Raw genomic sequence first — 16,193 nt, 5'->3', positions numbered from 1 at the left:
TTCAGTATTGACAGGAGCTGGGCTAGAGGGGGCTGGTGATAGACACTATGGGGGTTGGTTGTGCGGTGCTGGTGGTGCTGGTGCTGGCAGCTTCCAGGTGCCTGAGACTGGGTCTGAATATGAATGAGGGGCCCCTGGTTCTCCAGAGATGGTGGCTGGGGAGAGAGCAGCTAAAACCAGAGACCAGCAGAGTCTGGCTGCTGGTTGAGAGGCCCCCACAAGCTGCTGACAGGAGCTGGAGCTAGCCATCACGTTAATTAGCGTTTTTTACTCTTGCAGCAGCGAATTTTTTTCCTGCAATTTACAACTCTTGTCTGAAATGAGATTCTTTTTCTTTGAAACCAGATCTTTGTTCTAATTTCGCGGTGCACACGTGCAACAGGAAACTTTACACAGCACACACTTATTTCCGCGTCTGCTGAGACTTTATTGATCGTCTTCTGTTGAGGCCTGTCTGAGAAGCATGGGGCTGATGAAATGGTCAGAGGTGCCTCCCTCACAGGTGACCTGACCTTGTCTCCCTATGCCTCAGCCCCCAACAGTGAGGGGTGCACATGATCAATAGATTGGTCTTTTACCCACACCAAATACCCAGATCTCTCCCCAATCCAGCTCCGGCAACGCTGAGGAGGAGAGCTGCTGCAATGTACTGAACATTCAAGAAGAGTCTGCGAGCTTGCCTCCTATCAGAGAAGGCAATGTCTAAGCCTAGGTGTTTGTTTGTTTGTGTGTGCATATATGAGTGTGTAAGGGGAGGTTGCATTACAGGTATGCTATTGTCTAATTGTCTCTTCTTATCATTAGTGACAACCATGACCTCTGTTATTGGCATATCTGCATTCTGCCTGCACTGCAGAGCCTCCACCACACTACTCGCAACGTTTTCTCTCCCAAGAGCGGCAGGGCCCATGCCTCATAAATACAAACACAATCTCTCCTACACCTCCTGACTGCAGGACAGGACTCCACACATATCTGCCCGTGGAGCGCAGCCCATTTGCATACATATTAAAGTGACGCCTCAGAAAAAAGGAAGAGAGAGAAAGAGGGGGGGATGAGGGTAGGAGGAGAGGGGAGGGTGAGAGCGGGTATATGCAAACAAGGCTTTCATCTAATATGCAAGAACCGGCATTGCTCTGGCATAAATCTGCATCTGAGCTCAGGCAATGCGAGCAGACCCCATTTGACAGTAAATGGGCTAGGGATGGCTGTCAGATTCACAGGGGAGCTGTGTGCTACCGTACAAAGAACAGGGACCATTGATCAGTATGGCATATCGCATATAGCAAGAACTACAAGGTTACAATTTTGCACGCTAAGTTAAACTTATAAATGGGATTTGGGGGGGTGGGGGAGTTTAAAAATAGTTCAACATTCACTAAACTAAATAAAATGTATTAATTAGTGAAATTTAGACTTGCTTGTAATCACATTTACTTTTTGATATTTAATCAGAATATGGCTAGGATAATTCTTTATGCTAAGCTAACCATTCCATTTTAGAGATTGTGTAGAGCTTCAGCAAAAACTTAGCAAGAAAACAACATCATTGTCACTGTGTGTCATTACCCTCAGCCCCTTTTGATTCTACAAAACATGGAACATTGCATTTTAGAACCGCTGAAGTGAACATCCATTTGTTGGTGCTAGACTGGATAAAACGGAGGGACACTGTGATTGGTTGACGCATTGTGCTCTGTTGTGGTTGATTATTACGTTTTTAACTCTGACTGACTAAACAGCCAAACACATCTAAAGGCAGACAATGGCAGACTTTGCAAGGGGGTACATTTTCACTGCTGAAGAAGCAGGTTTATCGAAGTCCAGCTCTCCTAAATGTCTCGAGCTGAAGGTTATGACTCTCATTGTCATACGAGCTGTTATATATATATTATATATATATATATATATATATATATATATATATATATATATATATATATAATATATATATATATATATATATATATATTATACAATGAACCAGACTGACCTGTGCACTGCCTGGATTGATTACAAGAAGGCCTATGACTCAATGCCCCACAGCTGGATACTGGAATGCCTAGAATTGTACAAGATCAATGGGACCCTAAGAGCCTTCATCAGGAACTCAATGGGGATGTGGCGTACAACACTAGAGGCCAACTCCAAGCCCATAGCACAAGTCACCATCAAGTGCGGGATCTACCAAGGAGATGCTCTGTCCCCACTGCTGTTCTGCATAGGCCTGAACCCCCTCAGTGAGATCATTAACAAGACTGGCTACGGATACCGACTACGGAACGGAGCAGTTGTCAGCCACCTCCTGTACATGGATGACATCAAGCTGTATGCCAAGAGTGAACGAGACATCGATTCACTGATCCACACTACCAGGCTATACAGCAATGACATTGGAATGTCGTTCGGACTGGAGAAGTGTAGTCGGATGGTAACAAAGAGAGGGAAGGTAGTCAGAACTGAGGGGATTGAACTACCAGAAGGCAACATTGCAGACATAGAGGACAGTTACAAGTACCTATCTATATCTATATATATTATATATATCTATATATACTATATATAATTATATATATATATATATATATTATATTTAAAAGGGGAAAAAAAGATGTTACTACATTGAATTTGGATAGATTTAGACATGTAAAAATATGACAAGATTTTGAGAAAGTTTGCAATTGATTACTTTGTTGTTTGTGTATCATTCGACCTTTTTACTTTTTTCTTATTTAAATTTTTTAAATGTCATAATTTTTTTAAATTTAGAGCTTTGGGTTGCAAATGCGGTGGAGGAAGCACACTTGGAGTCATGGATTCTCTTCACACGCATGCAATTTATTTACAAAAAAAGAAATACTGATAGCCAGCCAGCACAGGTTGGTGGTACGACAAACCAAACGGGAACTTGAACAAACAAACTTAAAACCGTTTAAAAAAAAAGAAATCAACTAAACTCATAAAGCTTAAGCTTCTCCCCAAAACAAATCATGCAAGCATTAATCAATTAGCTTATACTATACACTCTTACCCAAAACATGACAAAGATATTGTGTTTATCACTTCTGAGACTTCTTTACAAAAATCACAAATACAGAACTTTACTGACAGTAATTAAAAGACTGTTTAAACAAAAGACTGTCAAACTCTCCTGTGTTTCTAACTACTTGGTAAGATCCTAATTCCCCCCTATAGTATAAAGAGACTATTTCCTGTACGGCAGTCTGGACCTCAAAGATGGTAGCAACATAAAACAGAGCAACCTTCAAGCATTCTGGTAATACTGATAAGCCAACTTTGCAATAAATGATTCAGAATACATGGGCCCATTGTGTAATTATTTTATGGTATGAAATTATAACTTGGGAAATGCTTAGGATTACCAGAAATATGCATTTTATTTCACTCACTTAGGACTTCAAACAAACCTGAAGAAGGAATGGTCTACAGCCGCATTAGCATCACATTCACAACTAAAACAACAACTCTATTTTGCCAACAAGATGTAATAAAACAATGGAAATTGCCATTCTAGCATGTTGTGGGCTATATGTAGCCTTAGTCCTCCAGAGGCATACCGGGTTACCCTGTGACAGGGCTGTTGGTTGGACATTTTAAATGTATTGGTGGTTTCAGTTTGAGCTTTGTGGTTCCAAAAATCGTTTGTACTTTGAATCATCATACACCATATTAGTACCTCACAGAAGCGTGTCCCACTGACGTATTCATAACTTGGAATTTTTTTTAAAAATTCCATTGGGGAATTTTTGAGAGCACAATATGCAGGTTCAAAGTCAGAATTCAAACAGGTGACAGTAATCGTAATCATTCATAATATGAAAATTACTTTACAATGTTCTGCTGGGAAACTTTGGTTCCTGGTATTGACTTTAACATTGTTACAGAACAAGCACTCTCTGACAGCATTAGTTTCTGGCAGCATTGGGCAACATGCCCTGCAATACTGTAAAACCTGCTCAGGAATGGCTCAAGGATCATGAAAAAGACCTGAAGACATTGTCTCGGTTTCCAAACCCAACAGATTCCATGAGCCATTCACAGAAAGACAGAGTGTAGTTCCCCCATATTAGCTTCTCTTCACTGGCTCCCTGTTAAATCCAGAATCAAATTTAAAGTCCTCCTCCTCATCTAGACAGTCTTTATTAATAAACCAAAAGACCACTTCACTCTCAGACTACAGGCTTACTTGTGGTTCCTAGTGTATTTAAAAGCAGAATGGGACACAGAGCCTTCAGTTTCAGGCCCCTCTTCTGTGGAACCAGCTCCCAGTTTGGATTCAGGAGACAGACTATGCTTTTAGGATTAGATTTAAAGCTTTCCTTTTCGATAACGGATATAGTTAGGCTGTATCAGATGACCCTGAACCTTCCTTGAGTTATTCTGCAATCGGCCTGCTGCTGGAGGGTTCCCATGATCCACTGAGCATTTCTTCTTCACTCCCCTGTTTTCACTCACTGTGTTTATGACCCACTTTGAATTTAATCATTAGTTATTATTAATCCTTGTTTCTCTTCCACTGTATTTTTTCTCCAATATTTCTACTCTGTCACCCCAAAACAGCAGATGACTGCCCCGTCCTGAGCCTGGTTTTGTTGGAGGTTTCTTCATCTTAAAAGGGAGTTTTTCCTTCCCACTGTCACCAAGTGCTTGCTCAAAAGGGGTTGTCTGATAGTTGCTGAGTTGTCTGAGTTTACTCTCTGTTATTGTAGGGTTTTTACCTTACAATTTAAAGTGCCATGTGGTGACTGTTGTAGAAATTTGGCACTATATAAATAATACTGAATTATAGATAAAATTAAATTCACAACCCACAGTATCCAAAATGATCCACTGTGGATTTATGCTCAAACATAACACAATCGTTTATGTGTCACGGGAACCTTACGCAATAATATGCAGGTGGTATTAATCAGTCAATTAATTAAAAATCAGGTGGAGAAAGAGCTATCACACTTCCTAGACAAAAATGTAGCATCATCTCTGTTAGCATTAGAGCAGGATTACAGCTGTGCTTCAGTACAGTCTCACAAAAAAGTAACAATCTTTACATTTAGACAGCCACTTTTCATTTATTTCTAAAATTTATGCTAAGCTAAGCAAACCATCTGTTAGGCAGAGGAACATACATATTTATCATTCACATTATAGAGTGATAGAGATGTTACATGTAAGTAATGGAAAGGGCAAAATGTAAAATGTCAGACTGTATTCTGTATTGCCTTGTGATCCCATTAACTTACACTGAAATATACAGTATGTATTGTTTTGGAGCAGGCAGATCATGCTTCTACAGCACTCTTGCACAAGCAGAAGTAGAGCACATGATGGCAGTGCTAAAGCAAAAAAAAAAAAAATTGATGAAACTTTACTTACTGTCTCCAGAAACTGGAGTGCTGCCATGAGCGCTGGGTTTCCCCTAACTCTGCGAGTATTTCATGTTGGACACCCTTGAACTCCCTTTCCTGTTTTCCTGCCTGAGCATGTCGCATTGAAGCACGCCATTCTGTCTGTACAGGTGATCTTACGCACAGGAAATGGAAACTCTGATTGTGTATGTGTGTGTGCTGCTTGAGGTGGGTGGGTGCGTGGGGGTGGGGGGGTGAAACAGGATATGTTGGGAATAACACAAAGCACAAAAAGTGTCACATGATCTGAAGCGAAGGGTTGATTTATTTGGCTTCAGAAAGAATCTGTTGCATGTGGTTTGGAGGAGAGAATGTTTTCCTTCTTTGCTCTCAGTGTGCTCAGACACAACACATGGAAACATTTTCTGAGAGGCCATGGGTCTGTGAAAAAAAAGAGCTCCAGACATTTTATTTCTTCTCCCTCTTTTCATAGCTTTTTTAGAACTTTTTTTTCTCCCTCAAACTGATTGAATTACATACATCTGTTTGCCACATGTAGAAAGAAACTCCCTAATGAATATTTGTATTGCATTTGATAATCACGATGTGCAATTAGTTATTGATTTTTTTTTTTTTTTGCAATATTTGTCACTCTTACATGTTTTAATATTAGACAAAGATAACCCAAAGAAATACAGATGCAGTTTTTAAATGATGGATTAAGGATTAAGTTATCTAAAACCATCTGAGCCTAAGTGAAAAAGTAGCTACTCCCCTTAAATCATAAATTAACTGCAATTAACCACTTTTTCTTTAAAGCTAGCCACACCGACGCCTGATTACTGCCAGACCTGCTGAATCAAGAAATCACTGAAATAAAATCAGTCTGACAAAGTGAAGCAGGCTAAAAGATCTCAAAAAGCAATCATCATACCATGATCTAAAAAAAACCCTGAGAAACAAAGTCAGTGACATCTATCAGTCTGGAAACGGTTGTGAAGCCATTTCTAAGGCTTTTGGACTCTAGTCAACTGTGGAGAGACCCATTATACACAAATGGAGAAAACTTGGAACAGTGGTTCCCAAGAGTTTCAGGGCTACCAAAAGAACTCAAAGAGTGCATCGACTCATCCAGGAGGTCACAACAGGACACAGAACAGCATCTAAAGAATTACAAACCTCACTTGTCCTGGTTAAGGTCAGAGTTGAATAATAAGAAAGAAAACTGAGCAAAAATGGCATCAATGGGAGAGCTGATATGTGAAAGCACTGCTGACCAAAACCCCCACAAAGGCTCGTCTTACATTTGCCAAAAAACATCTTGATGATCCCCGAGACTTTGGGGAAAATATTCTCTGGACTGATGAAACACAAGTTGAACTTTTTGGAGGGTTTGAATCCTGTTACATCTGGAGAAAAACTACCACAGCATGTAAGTGGTAGTGTGATGGACTGGAGCTGCTTTGCTGCTCCAGGATCTCGATGCCTTGCCATTATTGATGGAACCATGAATTCTGCTCTTTACTAGAGAAGGTCCAGCCTTCAGTTCATGCCCTGAAGCTTAAGCACACTTGGGGTTATGCAGCAGGACAATGATCCAAAACACACCAGCAAGTCCACCTCTGAATGGCTCAAAACGACTTAAATCCAATTAAGATGCTTTAACCTTAAACATTACCTTAGGCATAACCTTAAACATTGTTGTTCTTGCTTGAAAACCCTCTAATGTGTCTGAATTGAAACAATTCTGCAAAGGAAATTTGCTAAAATTCCTCCACAGCAATGTGAAAGACTCATTGCCAAGCTTGGTTGCAATTCTTGCTGTCAGTGGTTGCAGAACCAGTTATTAGATTTAGGGGGCAATTCCTTTTTCAGATAAGGCCAGCTAGGTTTGGATAACTTTTATTCTTCAACGAATGACATCACCATTTAAAAACTAGATTTTATATCTACACCGGCTTTCTTTGTCTAATATTTAGATGTGTTTTATGGTCTGAAACATAACAAAAAAATAAATTAGGAAGGGCGCAAATACTTTTTCACAGTAGTGCATTAATAGTTTTAGTAAAAATCCACTGTAAGCCTTGTGTACCAAGTGATTGGATCCTCGTTGGTTTCACGAGAGTGTGGCAAAGGATTTATATCAATGAACATCCTATTTACAGCCTCTATTTCAGTCTGTAATAAATATACTTCCACTCATATGAGACAGTTGCATGTCTGCTCTATTGTCTGCCATAAATATGCTGGAAGGCTTGGTTAAATATTGATAACACCAATTTTCTGCCTCCCCCCCTTACCCCACACACCTTCTCTCCATCACCACCCCACACAAGCAAGTGCACACACACACACAAAACCCCTCCTCGTTTCCCTCCCTCTATCTCGCGGTTATTTCACCCTCACAGTAACCTTGCTTATGCATATTGCATATGTAAATAAAGCACCCCGCCTCTGAAGTAATTGTGTGCATCTTCTACAGAGCTGCACATCTCAGCTTAGAGTTTAAGAAGAAGCACTGAGGACAGAGTGAATTCTCTTTGTTTACTAGTGATTCTTTTCTGTTTGAGCCCAACTCAACAACTAACTGTTTATCGATAAGCAAAGCACTTTAAGCTCACTCCTATATCTGTCTCATTTTAAGATTAGGTATGTGTGGGGCGTGGAGTCCACAGTTTATGAAATTTAAAATAATCTTTTAATAGAATAGAGAATTAAGCCATGACAATTTCACCAAGAACTTCCATCTTCTGTGTGTTTGCAGTGCTTCACTTGTTCCATATTATAGCCTTATTCAAAAATGGACTAAATTTATTTTTCACCTCAAAATTCTACACACAATATCCCCTTAATGACAAAGTGGAAAAGTTTGCAAATTTAATAACGATAAAAAATATGATGTGTACATGACATTTCAAAGATGTTTGCTAATTACTTTGAAGCAGCTTTGGGGACAATTACAGTCTCGAGTCTTTTGAGTGAGGTTTACTACTTCATTCAGGAACATACTGAATATTATTTAAGATTTATCACTTAAAGTGTGCACTATAATAATGCATTATTAGTTATTTTTTTAAGTATTAACTGGAAACACACAAAAATGCTTGTCTAATGGAAAGCTGGAAGCAATGCTTACAGCACTTTTTAAACTTTGGTTTTCCTTACTTTTAAAGGTTTGTTTATGTTTACTGTATTCATGTCAACTCAGCTCTGTGATAGCTTTCGAAGCGGTAATTCGTAGTGTGTCTGTGTTACCTGACACTGTATAGCCAGTGTTTCTAGTACTTTGTCAACATTAAGGGGAAATCTGGAATAAAAATATCAGATTGTTAATGTTACAGTACAGAAAAAAATCAATGTTCAAAGTATCTGCACGGATTTTACATATTTATTCAATAACAATAACATCAATGTAATTTAAATCCCAATTACGAATTATTTTGTAAAAACAAGATGAACTCATATCTATCTTTTGGTCTCAGTGGTAGTCAAACTGTAACTGTATGAAGTAACAACAAACTGCTGATAAATAAAAGAGACGCACAATTTCACTAGAAATTGTTTGAAAATGTCCAGGAATATTTGCTTTGATTAAAAATTTCCAAACATAAATGTGTGCCTTCTCTTTCACACTTTTGTATGAAATTCGGTAGCTCAGTTTTCAACTATTTAACCTACTGCAATGACATTTTATCAACTGTAGGAGGTCTATGGGATCTGATTTATAAATTATGTACAGTAGTTATATTCTGCAGTTAGTTCCAATATCACTATGCCTATATTGTACATATAACATATAACATATACATATAAAAATGTTGGACAAAGACACAGAAGACAGAAGTTTTACAGTTTTGCCTTTGGACACCGGCACAATGGATTTTAATTCACACAATTAAATGTGATTGAAGTGCAGCGTTTCAGCTTTAATTCAAAGGGTTTTACAAAAACTTAGCATTAACTGCTTAGCAATTACGCCTATTTTTAAAAACAGTCCCTTATTTAAGGCTCAAAGGTAATTGCAAAAACAAACAGAAGTTTAAATATAAGCACTGAGTGTTCTTGACTTGGTTAACTGATGAAAAGTTGTCTTTCTAAAGCGTGGACATAAGTCTGTCATCATGCACTTTCAATGTCTTCTGTGGTCTTTCCGGCCTTTTGTTGTTGCTGAGCTTTCCAGTGCATTCCTTCTTTTTTAAGAATGTACTAGATTGGTTATTTGAACACTTCTTAAGTTTTACCTACACTGCAAAGCTATGAAATACAAACTCTGAATTATCTTCAAATATTATATTTGCTTTATTTGTCATGAAATAACAAGGGACCATGAAACTGTCAGTCAATTATCCAGTTTCTTTTCAGCCTCTCAGACTGAGGGATTGTCTACACTGATAGCTGCAATTTCTAATCAGTTTATGCCAAATTTTTTTGTTTAACCCCTTAAATTAATGGAAAGTCTGTACTTTAGTCACATATTGATTGTTTGATTTAAATTCCAATGTGGGGAAACCTCATGGAGCTAACTGTATATTGTAAATTTGGTAAATTGACCCATTTATTTCTTTTCTGCATCTAAGTGCTTTCTGTCTTGCATTCACACTCCAATGCACACATCGGAAGCATCTTGGGGTTCTGCATCCTGCCCAAGGATACTTTGGCATGCTGACTGGACCAGCCAAGAATCAAACCACCAGCCTTCTTATGACTAGATGACCTGCTCTACCTCCTGAGCCACAGTCACCATATATTCCCTAAAGCTATACTTTATTATACTTTGTGGCTGTCTGATTATGGCAAATATAACAATAATAATTATTATGGTCAGAACTGAAAGAACAATAATTGAACCCAATTGCTCAGTGAACTTTTATCAGTGGCATTCCTTGAATTTAATTCAAGAAATTTCTCTACTTGCAGTAATTCAACTTAACAGAATAAATAACAAAGATATGTGAACTGGGTACATTTGGGTTACTATGCTGTGCTATAGTAGCTTGAGCTAATACAATTCTTTAAAAGCCAACTTAGTGTGACTAGATACACCGTGGATTTAGAGTGGCTTTGCTCTCAGTAAATTATGAATGTACAGTCTGACACTAACGGTTATATTATTAGGATTGCCTCTAACAGCAGATCTAGTGTGAATGAACTCTGATGTGTCTAAAAGCTCTTTGTAGAGAAATTATCTGACATCTGTGCCCCACATCTGTTTGTATGTACACATAGACACAGATGGCTTACATCAACACCTGGATGTGACTTTGATTTCCTGCCAAATAGGTGGATCGGGATGACAGTCACTATTATGGGTATCATGCTCTGTTAATACTGTAAAGTGCAAATTGGCACGTGTGCAGGCTCAGGAATGTAGTTTAACAGAAGAGTATTATGTTGTATTTTACAATACTGAGTTTGATTCACGTGTCTTTTTTCATAAACAATTATCCCCATTTTGCACATAGAAATATTATTAATGGTTATACATGTTACGTTTGCCACCTCTCTGCATGGATTTGGGGTTACAAAAAATTGTTTATAACACTGGTGACAGTGTCAAAGTATAAAGAGTCCCTAACCCCAGATTTCTGTTCCACTTTAAAGAAAATAAATAAAAATGAAATGGCAGTACCTTACATAAATTATTATATATTTGGTTTCATATTAGCCACTGATTTGGTAATGATCAGACACTTTATGTGTATTTGTATTCTACTTCATTTGTATTTTAATCATGTTGCATTGCTTCTTCTTTTTTAAACCTTTTTATGGTCTTTGCAAGCGGAAGCAAGAAAGCCCATGACATGAGCTTTTTGGGTCTTTAACTCTCCTGTTATATCCTCCTGAGAACCGAGGAAAAAGTATGTGGCAGCAGCGTAAGGTTTTCACAAGTTTTATTGTAAACACAAGAATAAACAATGGTGAGACGGGAGTATGTGGTGAACCATGCCTTCTGTCCGGGTTCATACCTGGAAGCAGGCATCTGGCAGTGGTCAGCATTGTGATGCTGCCAATCCAAGGGATGGCTAATGGTTGAAGAAGGCCAGAGGGTCGTTGATCCAATTAATGATGGCGAATTGGGCAGACTGGAAACATAGTGTCTATTGGGAGGGCTGGAAACCAGGTCTGGTTCATCCAGAAGAGCCTGGTGAATTGTCTCCTCGATTCCCCGGGTGAGGGAGCCCAGTCTACATGGTGATGGGAGGATGTTCTCAGGTTCTGACTGGTTGTTGTTGGAAGAGAATCAGAGGATTTTATATTTCTGGAACCTGGATGATAAGAAATGAAGAAATTGAAGCGGCCAGAAAACAAAGACCAATGAGCCTGGTGAGCATTGAGCCTCTTGGTGGCTTTAGGGTAAGTTGTGGTTGGTCCAAATAATAAACGGTTATTCGGTTCCTCCTAGCCAACGTGACAATTCCTCTAAGGCTAACTTGACAGTGAGTAACTCATAATCCCACGCATCATAATTTTGTTCTGGGGGTGTTAGTCAGTGAGAGAAAAAGGCTGCAGCTTACCTTGAGGTCCAGACTGCTGAGCGAGCACAGCCCCAGGAACTGAATCACAGACATCCACTTTCACAATAAACTGCTTCACAATATCTGGGTGGACAAGGACGGGTACAGAAGAGCTGAAGAGTTGTTTCGGTTTGACAAAGCTGCCTCAGCTTCTTTCTTTTTTTTTATAACTTTTTATTTGTCAGTTTACAGTATGAGAATACAAAACTTACGCACCAAACTCTACGAGAACGCGACAGAGGCAGCCGGAGACCTGAAGAAGAGAGGATTCTGCCTGGATGAAATTAAGGAACCAGGCCCCACGGCGCCGAAACAGCAGAGACCAGCAACGTGGGAGAGGGCCGGCGCAGATCGCAGCAGAAAGGCGGTGGATCGGCGGAGAATAAGAGAGAAGCTACGGAGCTTCCACCGGGCCCCTCCGGGAACATCCGACCCCTGCGAGTGAAAACAAGAGGATCTCCACATCCCCCTGGAGCTTTGCAGTGAGGTATCCTGCTCTCATGCAGAGAGGAGGTTGAAATATTACTCCTCAGCAAATCTACCAATAACTCGAAATCTCTTCTGCACATGACAGTTTAAGCTGAACTCTATATCTAAGAGTTTCTACCAGTTCATCTCGTATCCCATATGACCCTAACTACAGTGATTATTTTACTTTTATTATTATCTGGGTCGAATATATTCAGGCTTTTGGATGTTCAAATCACATCTGTAGCTCTGCTCTCCGCATATCCTGTGAAGAGTCTTTTTTTGTAGTTACTCCCTAAGCTTGTTAAAGAAGGAACTTTGTACCGGTTGGGCAATTCGGACGTAATAAAACAATGATACTGGTGCTGGGTATTTTCCCTGACACTGGAGGGAGGCCCTCGTCTGGACCGAGGATTTCCTCTCAACTAGAGGCTCCACCTGAACTTCGGACTTGGAAGTCTTTGATTTTGTTTTTTGGGATTACTTGTTTGTTGTTCTTGTTTATGTTCTGGTCGGCATGGGTGATGTTGCACAAGGGACCACAGCCTGAAAAAGTCGTATGCATCACCCGGAAAGTAAAATAATCACGTTGAACGTAAATGGGCTACATAATCCGATTAAAAGGGGCAAAATAATAGCCAAAATGAAACGTGAGAAGCTGCATGTAATTTTTTGGCAGGAAACACATTTATCTTCTTTAGACATGAAAAATTGAAAAATCTCGGATTCCAGAATACCTATTACTCGTCACATAAATCAGGCCGCAAAAGAGGAGTAGCCATATTGATCCCCAATGCTGTTAATTTTGAATTGTATTCAGAGATAAGGACAAAGACGGGAGGTTTGTTTTGGTAAAGGGTAAATTAGAAGAGGAGGAAGTAACATTATTTAATGTATACGCTCCGCCAGGAAGCACCAAATCCTTCTATAAGAAGCTACTTAATTTAGCGGTCTTGGAAACACGAGGAGTTTTGATTTTTGGTGGAGACCTCAATGTTCAACTCCAGCCAAAACTAGACTCATCCAACCACCAGCAGAAGAAAAACTCAACTGCTATCATGGTCCAACGCATGCTTATAGAATTGGGTTTGATTGATGTGTGGAGATCCTCTCATCCAGGGGATAAACAGTTTACCTATTACTCTGCGTGCCATTCAGTTTATACTCGTATTGACTATTTTTTTATGTACAAATCAGACTGGCATAAGGTCGAGGAATGTAAAATTGGGGTCAGAGATTTATCTGATCATTCAGGTGTGTATCTAACCCTGAACCGCGCTAAACAGCGGACAAATACACTTTGGAGACTCAATACCAGTATTCTGAATGAGAAATCAGCACAAACACAAATCCAGCAGGAATTTGAAACTTATCTACTAAATAATGACAATGGCGAGGTATCTCCAAATACTCTATGGGACGCAGCAAAAGTTGTCATTAGAGGTAAGATTATTGCCCTCACAGCACACAGGAAAAAAGAAAAGCAGAAAAGATTGAGAAGCTACAGGGGGAGTTGAAATCGTTAGAGTCTAGACATATTGCCCAAAAAGACCCCCAGATATTGGTGAGGATGAACAAAATTAAACAAGATTTAAACAGCATTTACGACGAGGAAATTGAAAAAAAGCTCAAATTTACAAAACAAAAGTATTATGAGACGGGACCTAGGGCGCTGAAGCTTCTGTCGTGGAGGCTGCGAAAACAACAGGAAAAGAATAGAATTCATAAAATCAGGAACCCTGAGTCCCAAATTATTTGCAGTAAACTGGAGGATATTCAACGGGCATTTGAACAGTATTACAAAAACCTATATACCCAACCTCCCCTGTAGAGAATACAATGATGGAAGCCTTTCTAAACTCATTAGACCTACCATCTATAGGAGAATTGCAGGATAAAAAACTCATGGCTGAGATAACTGCTGAAGAGCTGCATAAAGCCATTTCCAGGCTGAAGGCGAATAAGGCACCGGGCACAGACGGTTATCCGTCCGAATGGTATAAAGCATTTAGGACACAACTAACACCAGTGCTGCTTAATTGCTTTAATCATACACTAAGAACAGGAGTAGCCCCACAATCTTGGAGAGAAGCAGTTATCTCAATTATCCCAAAAGACGGCAAAGATAAAAAAGAATGCAGCTCGTATAGGCCAATCTCTATCCTTAACGTGGACTATAAATTATTTGCTTCAATATTAGCTAAGAGACTGGAATCAATTATCCCGGAGCTGATAGACTTAGATCAGACAGGCTTTGTCTCAAATAGACAGACCCAGGACAACCTGAGGAGAACGCTACAAGTGATGGATCATATAACATCAGGAAATATTAGTGCAATGTTGGTCAGCCTAGACGCCGAAAAGGCATTCGACTCGGTGGGTTGGGAATATCTATTTAGGGTACTAGCAAGATTCGGATTCAAAGATGGCTTCATTAAATGTATCGAAGCACTGTATCACTCCCCAACAGCCAGGATCAGGATTAATGGGCACCTGTCTCAAAATATTGCTTTGAAGCGAGGGACACGCCAGGGCTGTCCCTTGAGCCCGTCCCTGTTTGCCTTGTACATTGAGCCTCTGGCTCAGGCTATTAGAGAAAACTCTGAAATACAAGGAATAATGATCAGGGGTGAAGAACACAAGACTTGTATGTTCGCGGATGATGTTCTTCTTTTTATTACAAATCCTGAATCTAGTTTGTTCCAATTGATGACCTTACTAAAAGCCTACAATCACTACTCTGGCTATAAACTAAATATTCAAAAAACTCAATCCCTTACGTTCAATTATACACCTCGACCGGAAACTGTAAAGAAATTCAGCTTCAAATGGGACTCTCCCACAATAAAATACTTGGGAGTAAACCTAACGAAAGACATGTCTAGACTCTATGAAATTAATTATTGCCCCCTCAACAAAGAGATCAAATCTGACCTAACTCGGTGGTCTCTCCTCCCATTGGATATGAGTAATAGAATAGAAATAATTAAAATGAACGTTCTGCCTCGAATCCTCTATCTCTTCCAGTCACTACCCCTGGAGATACCCCAAAAACAATTTGACGAGTGGGACAGATGGATCTCACGGTTCATCTGGAACGGCAGACGACCGAGGGTCCAGTACAAAACGCTGCAACTAAAAAAAGAGAAGGGAGGGAGAGCTTTGCCGTGCTTACAAGATTACTACTACGCCGCACAACTGAAGCCCCTGGTAAACTGGTGCTCCCCAAACTATGAAGCTAAATGGAAAAATATGGAAATTACACAATTAGACTTCCCACTACAGTCACTTTTAGGAAATAAGAACCAAGCTGAAAAATTTTACAAAGATTTGAACCATTTGACCCGGTTCACCCTGAAACTATGGTTCAGGGTAGTGGGGAAACTACAAATAGAAAAACAGGCTAGGACCTTGAATTGGATAGCTTATGACCCGGAGTTTGTGCCTGCCAGGCTGGATGGGACCTTTAAACAGTGGTCTCTGAGAGGAATTACTTCTTTTTGTTCACTAGCAACAAATGGGGGATTCCAAAGCTATGAAACCATCTCAGATACATACGGACTGGCAAAGCATGACTTCTTTAGATACTTGCAGGTTAGAGACTATTACAACAAGACGTTACTAATCAGAGATGAAAACGAATACGACCTAATTCATATCTTCCAAGAGGCATACAAGAGAAAGGACTCTAAAAAGATGGTCTCAAAAATATACGGTAGTATACAAGCCTCTAAAAATCACTCTACGTGTACATTAAGCAGAAATGGGAGAGGGAATCAGGCTCACTAATTTCAGAGGACAGCTGGTGGGGAATATGTGAGTCTCAGGCTACCACTGCAAATTC

General features: G+C 39.6%; 1 long non-coding RNA gene across 1 annotated transcript in view; it reads right to left on the bottom strand.

Moving 5' to 3' along the window:
• The window catches only part of LOC121814870, a 14,143-nt gene extending 8,607 nt beyond the window's left edge, over window positions 1-5,536 (bottom strand). The window contains exon 1 of the long non-coding RNA XR_006054622.1: window positions 5,395-5,536. This is a non-coding gene — a long non-coding RNA (uncharacterized LOC121814870). The remainder of the gene's footprint in view (window positions 1-5,394) is intronic.
• Window positions 5,537-16,193: the final 10,657 nt, after the last annotated feature.

Source organism: Haplochromis burtoni, unplaced genomic scaffold, assembly GCF_018398535.1.
Source record: "Haplochromis burtoni strain Fernald_Lab_line unplaced genomic scaffold, NCSU_Asbu1 Contig_95, whole genome shotgun sequence".
Classification (NCBI taxonomy): domain Eukaryota; kingdom Metazoa; phylum Chordata; class Actinopteri; order Cichliformes; family Cichlidae; genus Haplochromis; species Haplochromis burtoni.
This window is presented reverse-complemented; position numbering and strand designations above follow the sequence as displayed.